Here is a 10,828-nt window from a genome sequence, read left to right as displayed (position 1 = left end):
GCTCCCAAACCAGCAACTATCAGGAAAGCAACAACCAAAGCACAGCACTCACTACTGCAGCATCCCGGGTGATGCTGAGTTTTGTTTTTGTTTGTTTAAGGATGGGATGGTTTTTAAAGAGGACGTGTTAACTGGACGTAAATCAGAATATAATCAGAAATATTAAAATTAGACCTTCTACGATACAAGTGTCAAACTTGTGGCATCGCATTGCTGTCACGGGATGTTTTGTGATGTTTTCCCCATTCGCGGAGCTGGGGTGGCCATGGTCTGTGTCAGGGGTGAAATCCAGCAGGTTCTAACAGGTTCTGGAGAACCGGTGGCAGAAATTTTGAGCAGTTCAGAGAACTGGCAAATACCACTTCTGGCTGGCCCCAGAGTGGGGTGGGAATGGGGATTTTGCAGTATCCTTCCCCTGGAGTTGGGTGGAAATGGGGATTTTGCAGCATCCTTCTCCTGCCGTGCCCAAGCCATGCCCACCAAGCCACACCACACCCACTAAGCCATGCCCTCAGAACCAGTAGTAAAAAAAATTGGATTTCACCGCTGGTCTGTGTGTGATACATCCAGCCCACGGGCCGCCAGTTTGTCACTCCTGTTCTACAAGCAGAGACATTTAATACACTGAAGATCAGAAGCAAGGCTCTCATCATCCATTATGTTCAGTTTGCAAACTTCCCCAGGTCATCTCGTCTGGCCACAGATAAAGAGAATGAATCCAGGGGCGATGGACCAATGTCAAATCCAGCAGAGCTTCTACAATGTGTAGCCAAAATGAGCTTTTACAGCATAGAAGGAGCAGGTTTCTCCTGTGGGCATCGGATTAGTTTAATCCCTAATATATTTTAATTTGCTTTTGGCTTAATGCAACTTGAGAATCCAGCCATTATTTATAAACTGCGGTTTACTGTTTTACATAACATAGAAATCAACCCATTATGGTTTGCTCAGCAAACCATTATTAAAGCCATGGTTTACAATCCACATGCCCTAACAATGATTTTAAGAAGATGTACCACATCAAGCCCAGCAATGTTCAATCTCTGATGCAGTGATTCTTAATCTTGGCAATTTTAAGATGTGGACTTCAACACCTGGCTGGGGAATCCTGGGAATTGAAGTCCACAGATCTTAAAAGTGGCTAAGGTTGAGAAACACTGCTCTGATATATTATTATTATTATTATTGGTTCGATTTATACGCCGCTCTTTTCCGGAGACTCAGGGTAGCTTACAATGCGTTAAGCAATAGCCTTCATACTTTTGTATATACCTGCTCAGTAGGGTTTTCGGGGGCCCCCCCCAAGCAGTGTTCTTTTTATACAAAGTCAGCTTATTGCCCCCACAATCTGGGTCCTCATTTTACCTACCTCGGAAGGATGGAAGGCTGAGTCAACCTTGAGCCTGGTGAGATTTGAACTTGCAGTAATTGCAGGCAGCTAAGTGCTACTTAACAGCACTTTAGTCTGCTGCGCCACCAAGGCTCCTCGGTGTACTCTGATTGGAGAAAGAAACTCTTCTCCAGTCCCATCCCTTGAAATCTTGCATTTATTTATTTGATTTATGTCTTAGCGAGTTCTTACAGCAGCTTACAGAACTTAAAAATAAAAGATCAGTATGAACTATTAGAGACAGATCATAAGTCACCGTAAAAATAAATACCAAAATCACCTCACAATTAAAAGCATGACTGGAAAAGATACATCTTAAAACTTTGGAGTGTAGGGGCTAAACGTAACTCCCAAAGGAGTACATCTACAACCTGAGATAATGAACAAAAAGACCTCCCTTGTATCACACCATACATCACCTTCACACCACCAAGACAGACCTCTGACAGTGGAACATTTCCATGACCTGCTGCAGATCTTAACGAGAGGTGGTTCCTTACGTAAAGAGGCCCTAAGTGTTGTACCAGCAGAAAGGGCAAAACGGGAACTCAAGAACAATGCACCTTCTCCTTCTCCTAATTTCATGATGCACTGGAGTAGACATGACCAACACAAGCCTTGCTTTAACACCATCAGGTAAGATTTCTGGATTCAGCACATATGCTGAGATTTGCATGTTTATTTTTTTAACCAAGCTCCCTCACTCAGGGAAAGGGTTATCTGTGAGAAGACAGACTGCCTACAAAATGCCCAGCACCTGTGCTGCTGTTGTCCTGTCTCTTTAAGTCCTCTTTCTATCTAGCCACTACAGCAATTGTTGGCTATAAAAGGTGAGCAGGGAGGCAGCCGATGGTGGTAGTATGTGGGAGAGAGGGAAGGAAGTGTATGTGTTCAAAAAGCAACCTGAAGCAGCATAAAGCAGATATACTGATTTCCAGCAGTAGGACTCATAAATACCGGTAGTAGTTGGAGGAGCAGTAGATGTAGCAGAAGTGAGAAAGAATGGAGTAGTGAGCAGTGAGACCTTTGAGTGCTTGTGTGTATGTTGCCTAAAGATCTGTGTGGTTGTGTTGACTCTTGGATTTTTGAGCCCATTGACTTCGATATATGTAAAAGAACCCATGACAGTGTCCAAAGTCACCTAATCAATTTTACTTAATCCGTAATTTGACATACTTTCCCAAATCCAGCTTTCTCAGCCTCAACATTTTATGCAGAGTTTGATGCAGTTTGTAATTTTCAGGGGATTCTAAGGTTCCAAGCAGCTAGACGTCAGATTTAAGAAGAGGGAATTAGCGCTGTAAATTGCTATGAAAGATTGCCACGATGTTAGAAAGAAAGCCAGAAACCACTGTATTGAAGGCAATGGGGTATTTCATCCAGCATTTCTGTGGCTTTGCAGTACCAATGCAGAAGCTGATGTTGGAGCTTTATATAAAACGAACCTGCAAATCAAAAGCATGAACACAAATCTGGAATTTATTGGTGAATCCCACATACACCATGTTCCCACTTAGAGTGACAAACATAACAAGCAGAACTATGTACTTCTCCCTTTATCAATGAATAGCCAAACAGGATGGCCACTCTTTTATATATTCAAGGGTACCTCTAAATTCTACTGAGAGAGACAACATTCATCTAACCTGCAATTTGTTTTGTTAATGAGCTTTCTAAAGGACATGACCAAGATAATTTTGAAGTTACATGAAGTTCTTTATCCCTTAGAACAGTGTCTTGCCAATTTTAAGACATGTGGATTTCAACTCCCAGAATTCCCTAGCCAGCTTCCACATCAACTGTTGGTCCACACATCTTGGAAGTTGCTATAGTTGAGAAACACAGAGTAAGTAACCTGCCAAATGTAGCCCAATAGGTGAATGGCAAAGTTTAAATTAGAGGGAAATCAACATAGCCTTGAGTTTTACTGGTTGTTGTTGCAGCTGTAGCTTCTCTGACTAGCCTACCCCATAGATTGGTTGGAAAGATAAAATAAAAACTTGGAATGAAAGTCATTTTGTGCTCCTTAGAAGAATGGGCAAAAACCAAACGAGCAATACAAACCAAAATTCAAAGCAAATGCTGATGTATAATTTTCATAAAGAGACTCCAATTTGGGTCATGAAAATACAAGAAGTTATCTTGCCTATAAAAAGTTAAAAGTACTGTTCAACCCGAAAGTCACATGGGTATTTAAGAAATTCAAAGATCCAGAATTATTTTTTTTATTCCCTATCTGGGGGGAAAAACCCCCAAACCACTTCCATGGGCGTTTATTTCTATAATAGGAAACAAGATTAAAGAGATTATAGGAGAATCTTTATCCTATAGCTCAATCTTCTCCAGCCTGATCTTTGCCAGATTTGTTTGAACCGCAATGGCTATAATTGGAAAAAAAAAAGGGGGGGGGGGAAGGGGGGTTTTAGCCAGCTAACTCAAATAATTCTCTTTCCAATTACAGAATTGCTGAAGAAATTACTTCAGAGTGGTCTGAAAGAGGAAAAGTTAGATCACTGTATTCATCTTCTATTCTAAATTGTTGACTAATTCCCTGAAGAATATAAAAGGACAAATGCAGTCGCCACTAATTTTGTCCCTGGAGGAAGAACCCAGCATTTCAATTTAGCTTGGAGAACATAAAACATATGCAATGCAGGATTAGTATTCAGCCTCACCCCTTTCATAGGTTCAAATAAAATTTTTAAAAAATCTTTGAAAGTTGCAGATATGTGTATATGTTCCACCTTCTTATTTCCCTGCAAAATTCATCATTTTAAAACACACAAGAAAATTGCTCTGAAGATTTTGGGGAACAAATATGCAAAATACTAATAAAAAATCATCCACTTAAGCATCTTCTCTCCTCTCTGACCCCATTCAGTCATACCCTCCCCTCCCCAAATTTCGTTCCAGGGCAAGGTTTTCAACCTTGGCATTTTTAAAAGGCATGGCTGGCTAGGGAATTCTGGGAGTTGAAGTCCACACATCTTAAAATTGCTCAGGTTGAGAAACACTGCTCCAGGGTATTAAAATGCATCTATTTTCAGAACAGCTAAGATATATTTAAACTATCTTGGCCATGTTAAAAATATGTCTGGCTTAACCATATTTTAGAAAGCAAAGCTTAAGGAATCTAGTTTCCTTGCAATGCATTCACTGGTTTTGGCATTTTGATTACGCTACATTCAGTAATAATTAGTTCTTTTGCTGTGTCTCAGTAGTGGAACTCAAAGAAAAAGGAGTCCCAAGAGAGGAATGAATTAGTTCAGTCAACCAGCACAGAAATTTATGCTTAGCGTCCACGATCCCAGGAGTTTTCACTATTTGCCAGCCCAGGGGAGACAGAATAGTTTCCAAAATCCTCAGAACAACCGGGTGAGAAAAAAAAACCCAGGAGTTATCTACATAAACTAGTAGAACCACCCTACATATTTTAATATTTTCATAAAACAACACAAAAATAAACTCTTTGAATACTGCTTTTTAAAGGCAGCTTCAAAAATTATATGAATTATACGATTGAGCTTGGAAGAAAACTAGGGCAAGCAGGTTTGGGCAAGAGAACTGGGAAATAAAATTCCCACCTTAATTGGAGCTCCAACAAGAAATAAGTGTAATATAGTTTGGCTCTCCCTCAAAAGAAAAAAACCCCTAGTAACATGCTTTTTTTTTTCTTTTTAAAGGAAATCTTGACAGATGCAACCCCAACATAACCAGATGGAAAAAGATTCCTTATTACATAGGAGTTCCCAATCTTTATCAGACTGAAGCTGGCCCAGGAGACAGTCTTGGCACCACAGCTTTTCACTTTGTGGGCCCCTCAACACTCCCACCATACTGATATCTGTGACTTCTCTTAGACATACAGTGAATTAACGAATTTTGTCATTTGGGATTTCTGATTCAACGGTGGCTTTGTAAATAGTTCAATAAGCTACACTAGAAACTCCCTGTAAAAAAGGCAGCCTCTGTCTTGCAAATAGAGCCCATTTCCTTTCAAACCACCATCCCCCCCCACCTTCCAAGTTCCCAGAGTCTCTTGCAAAAAAGATGCCCTCCTCTGTCTCATACGTCTTACACATACCTTGCTGCACGTCAAAGAAACAGTCCTGGCTGGCCTTTGCACCTACCAGGGTACTTACTCCAGGCTACTTAAGCAGTCAAGGGCATTCAGCAGATCTAAACTAGCGTGCTGGAAAGCCTGCGTTTTCTTGGCTGCATTGCATTTCCGATTTGGGGGGGTGGGGGAAGGGGAAAAGGGGAAACTGCAGGGCCAACCTCTGTATGCATGGCACAAAGAGCCCTAAACAGATCTCACGGACTGTCGGCAGGGAACATCTGGGCGTCACTTCAATCTAAATCCCCAGCAAGAAAAGAAATGCAACTGTAGTGGTCTCTTTCTTTTTTCCTCTAAAGAATAAACGCTATCCTGCCGCAGAAGCGAAGAAATCTCCAGATTTCGCCCTTCTGCAACAGCCTCCCTCGGGATCCCGCTCCTCTGCTATACAGATGCATCCCGTCCAACAGTGGAACTTCGCAGCCCAGGTCCCCAAACCCAGTTTCGGGGCGACCCGTCGAGAGAGAAACCGCTTCTTCTCCCCCTACCCCGCAGACCCTCTTTCCCCGCCGCTCCCCCCCCCCACACCCCGCAAAGCGCTCTACAGCGCTGCTAGCCTTCCGAGCCTAGCCACACGTCCTCCTCTCCCCGCAAATCCTACAAGCCGCCCGACGCTCCTCGATCCACACACGTTCCTTGCCGGCTCCGGGAGAGCTTTGGAAACGCGCAGCTGCTTTCTTCTCTTTCAAACTACATGGCTCACAAGTCGGGGCAGCTCCCTCATTTCGCAGTTCCCGGGCTCCTGCTGCAGAAGCTCCCCAGCTAGTGCTCCGTTTTAGACACCCGACATTTTCCAAAGCGCTCGCCCTCTTCCCACCCGCCCGTCTCCTTTTAACCCCCCCCCCCCCCCAAGTAACCCCTTAACACTCAGCCTCTCCGCCAGCGCTCTTAAACTTCGTCCTCCCCACTGTCCGCTCCTCCAGCCCCTAAAAGCGGTGGGATTGGGGGCCGAGCCTCAGCTCGCCTACGCCACGGAGGCCCCCCGGTACCTTTGGCGCATCCTTCCCGCGACACGGCCCGACTCGGGGCCTGCTATTGTTGGGTGGTGTGGAGGCGGAGGCAGAAGGAAACTCACGGCTCGGAGCTCCGCCTTATCCGTCTCCCCACCTCAGCGCGGCCCATCTCGGCCCAGACCCTCCGCCCCCCACCCATCCTTTTCGCAGCCCATCTGGCTGAAGGGGGATTTCCACTACCGAGCAGCGTTGCTGAGAGGGTTGCAAAACAGGGTGGGGATGGATAAATGCAGCCGCTTTCAGAATTAAGGATGATTATGCTCATAATAAATACATGTGTGGGGGGAAATGCAGGACTTCACACAAATCAGATTGCCAAATAGAGCGGCAGTTAATCCAGATATTTCCACCCGCCCACATACATACATATTTCAGGTTTGTACCTTTAGAGAACAAACTCCTATAAGTAGTTGCTAGTATGCTCAAAAGGGCAACATTTTTCCCCCGTTCTATCAAATAGTTTGCAAGGTGAATTCCTGGGGGACCCTCACTATGTGTCTTCCCCCCCCCCCAAATAAGATCATCAGCGAAAATGGCTGATATCTTAGGGCAGTCTCCCAGAGGACATCTAACTGAGGTCCCCAAGGTCATGTTTTCCATTTCTAGCCCGTGGCCTGTTTGGCAATGGCCTCAAACCTGAAAACAATAAATACATTTTACCCCTATGCAGTCTGCTCTTTAGTCTCAAGGACATTCTGGAATCAGGGGCCCTCATATGAGAGGAATGAAAAGCCCCAGTCTTCTTTCTCCACAGTTTCCCTCCATTGGAAATATTCTGTTCTTTCTCTGCAGTTGTGGATTTCAAAAATCTCTACTGTGGAGGTAGAGATGATCCTGCTCAATTTTCTGCTTTCACTTATTATAGCTGCCCATCTTATGCAACATAACCTTGGGCGGCTTGCAAACAGCAGTAAAAGCATTAAGCACAATAAAAGCATACAAACCATTACAGCAAACTCTTGGCATCCACAACTACCATACATCCTCCCCAAAAAAACCTTTCAGCTTTATCCTACCCTAATGCTTGTGAGAAAAGTTAGGTCTTCGTAGTTTTGTAGCCACAACTGTTTGCTAAGAGAGACAAGCAGGAATTTGGAGAGACAGACAGTTCTAAGAAAAGTCACACATGAATGAGAGATCTTTAATCCTCCTACAATTTTGCAGCTGCAGCTCTCTTTTTCTAGAACTATTTGGTGACCATGATGGGAAGGTGTGAAAGAAACCTCCATGTAAAGAGCAGTAGCACTTCTCTTAGCAACCATTTGGAAATGATTTGCTCGTCCCTAATCTGAAATCCAGCAGATTCTAACAGGTTCTAGAGAACCGGTAGCGGAAATTTTGAGTAGTTCGGAGAACTGGCAAATACCAACTCTGGCTGGCCCCAGAGTGGGGTGGGAATGGAGATTTTGCAATATCCTTCCCCTGCCACGCCCACCAAGCCACGCCCACAGAACCGGTAGGGAAAAATTTTGAATTTCACCTGAGGCAGATGCTTTCTGATGGCAAAATTGTAGCTACAGCAGTTGTATCATGTGAACACAGCCAGAGTGGCCTGATTCGCAAGTAACATTAAACAAGAAACCATAGTTGAGTTCATAAATTATGCAAAACCAAATCTAAGCAAACCACATTATAGTTTACTGTAATTCAGGCAATGTATTATTGTGTCCATTTATGAAAGAATATAAGGTGGCAGCAGTTAATTACAATTAATGACCTCACTTTAAACTATTTCTTACTGAAACTCTAAAGTATATACCAAGCACATTAGACTACATAAAAGAAATCTCCTATAGTTTATACTTTTTGTATAGGAAATTGAATGATTAACTATTTTCACCTTAGACCAGAAGGAGGCAAAATTTCTTTTGAAACTATTTCTCTCTCATAAAAACTGCTCTTTTCAGAAATAACCACAGAAAACACCAAAACATCATTTTTAAAATAAAAGACTATTTTAGCCCAATTAAATTGTTTTATATTTCATCTATAATTTTAAATATCTAGAAATATTGGCAGCTGGAAAGAGAGAGAGACATATACTAGACAAAAGTGTTGGACTGGAACCAAGAGGGTTTAAATTCAAGTCCCTACTCAACTGGATAAGTGGTCATTGGTCTCTTGCTGCGAAGTATAAAGGTAATCCTTGATTTACAACCAACCATTTACTAACTGTTCAAAGTTACAATGGCACTGAAAAATGTGACTTGCAACCAATTCTTGCCCTTACAACCGATGCAGCATCACCACAATCATGTTATCAAAATTTGGTTGCTTTGCATTCAGCATTTATTTACAGCATTGAAGTTGCAGCATTCTGGGGTCATGTGATCACCATTTACAATGTTCCCAGATGGCTTCCAGCAAGCAAAGTTAATGGGAAAAGCTAGAATTGTTTAAAGATGGCATGATTCACATAACAACAATGATTCATACTCTATATGGGGCTGCCCTTGAAGAACATTCAGAAGCTCCAGATGGTGCAAAATGCAGCGGCCCGCATGGTTTTGTGCAGATCTCTGTGTGCACTTGTATCACTTCTCTTGCAGGAGCTGCATTGGTTGCCGAGCTGCATTGGTTGCCGATTTGCTTCCAGGTGCAATTCAAGACTTGGGACCAGGTTAGCTGAGGGACTGTCTCTTACCGGTCACATTTACACGATCCACCAGGGTGGGGAGGCAAGGAATGTTGCAGGTCCCATCCCCTAGGGAGATACACCTGGTGGGACCCAGAAGAATGGCCTTCTCCGTGGTGGCTCCCTCTCTCTGGAACATCATTCCCTCAGAGATTAGAATGGCCCCCACTCTAACACACTTCCGGAAGGCGCTGAAGACTTGATTCTGCCAGCGGGCCTGGGGAACGCAGAGCAGGATGGAGCCCGTTGAATGGCTTGTGTGATGTGTTGTCACCGGGGCGGGGGTTATTTTATTATATTATTTTATTAATTTATTATATGATTCTTTTATTAGTTTTATTGTTTTTTATATGAAGTTTTTATATTCTTGTAAGCTGCCTTGAGTTGCCATGTGCGAATAGGCAGCAATATAAATTTCATAAATAAATTTCATAAATAAATAAATAAATCAGGGGTGTTAAACTCATGGCCCATGGGCTAGATGCGTCATACACTGGCCACCTCACCCCCATTTTAACAAAGGGGGGAAAGTCACAATACGTCACATGACGACAATGTGATGCGCGAATTTGACACCCTTGGTTTAAAGCATCAAAAAGGTTGTAAAATTGGGTGCGACTCAGTTAACAACTGCCTTGCTTAACAATGGAAATTCTGGTCTCAATTATGATCATAAAGTATGGACTACCTGTACCAGATAAAATGGTTGCTCCGTCATCAAACCTGTACAGGCTGCCATCTTAAACAATCAATAGAAATGCAGGAGAGTAATGCAATCAAATACCGTATCTATCTTGCAGATACCGTGAAATAATGAAATAGTATTACTGCTTTAATTTGAAAATCCCACTTTAGGAAAATTCCGATCAAGCTTTCTATTTAGAGCAATCAAACAGAGAGTCAACTTTCACTATTTTACGTAAATTGTAATTCAGACATTTCCCCTGTGCTGATGGGAATTCTTGGCTTCTTTGCAGCTTTATACAAGTATTCTAAATCAAGCTATCATCTTCAGCCCTAAACTTAATTATTATTTTTATGTTGGTGAAAAAGCTATTCAATGTTAAAAAAAATTGAAGCAGAATATGGTTGATCTGGAGAATTTACTACAGGAAATAATCATAATAATTTATTAGGCTAATACTTTGCTGAAAATAACATGCAAACCTTCAAGCAAATATAATTAGCTTTTCAGGGAAAAATTAAAAACAATAAATACCATTTATTAAAACAGCTTAGTCTTAACTAATTTGCTTTGAGATGACATGTATTTATTTAAAAGATTTATATGGCCGCCCATCTTGTAAAACCCAACTCTGGGCAGCTCACAACAATAATAAAATTAAGAAAAGGGGAGGGGAGGGGAGGAGAGAGGAGAGGAGAGGAGAGGAGAGGAGAGGAGAGGAGAGGAGAAGAGAAGAGAAGAGAAGAGAAGAGAAGAGAAGAGAAGAGAAGAGAAGAGAAGAGAAGAGAAGAGAAGAGAAGAGAAGAGAACCAGGAGCTATCATCTCCAATCCATCAATCTATACAATGCTTCAGTCTTATACTACCACAGTCCCTGGGGGGAAAACAGCCCTTTATGGCTTTTCAGGCTAAAAGCATAGGAGTCTGCTAGATCCCAGGGAGAAGGGTGTTTCACAGGGTAGTACTACTAAGAGAAAAGGCACACTTCC

Source organism: Pituophis catenifer, unplaced genomic scaffold (assembly GCF_029215685.1).
Source record: "Pituophis catenifer annectens isolate HBS135680 unplaced genomic scaffold, rPitCat1.0.hap2 SCAF_2, whole genome shotgun sequence".
Taxonomy (NCBI): domain Eukaryota; kingdom Metazoa; phylum Chordata; class Lepidosauria; order Squamata; family Colubridae; genus Pituophis; species Pituophis catenifer.
Note: the sequence above shows the minus strand (reverse complement) of the source record.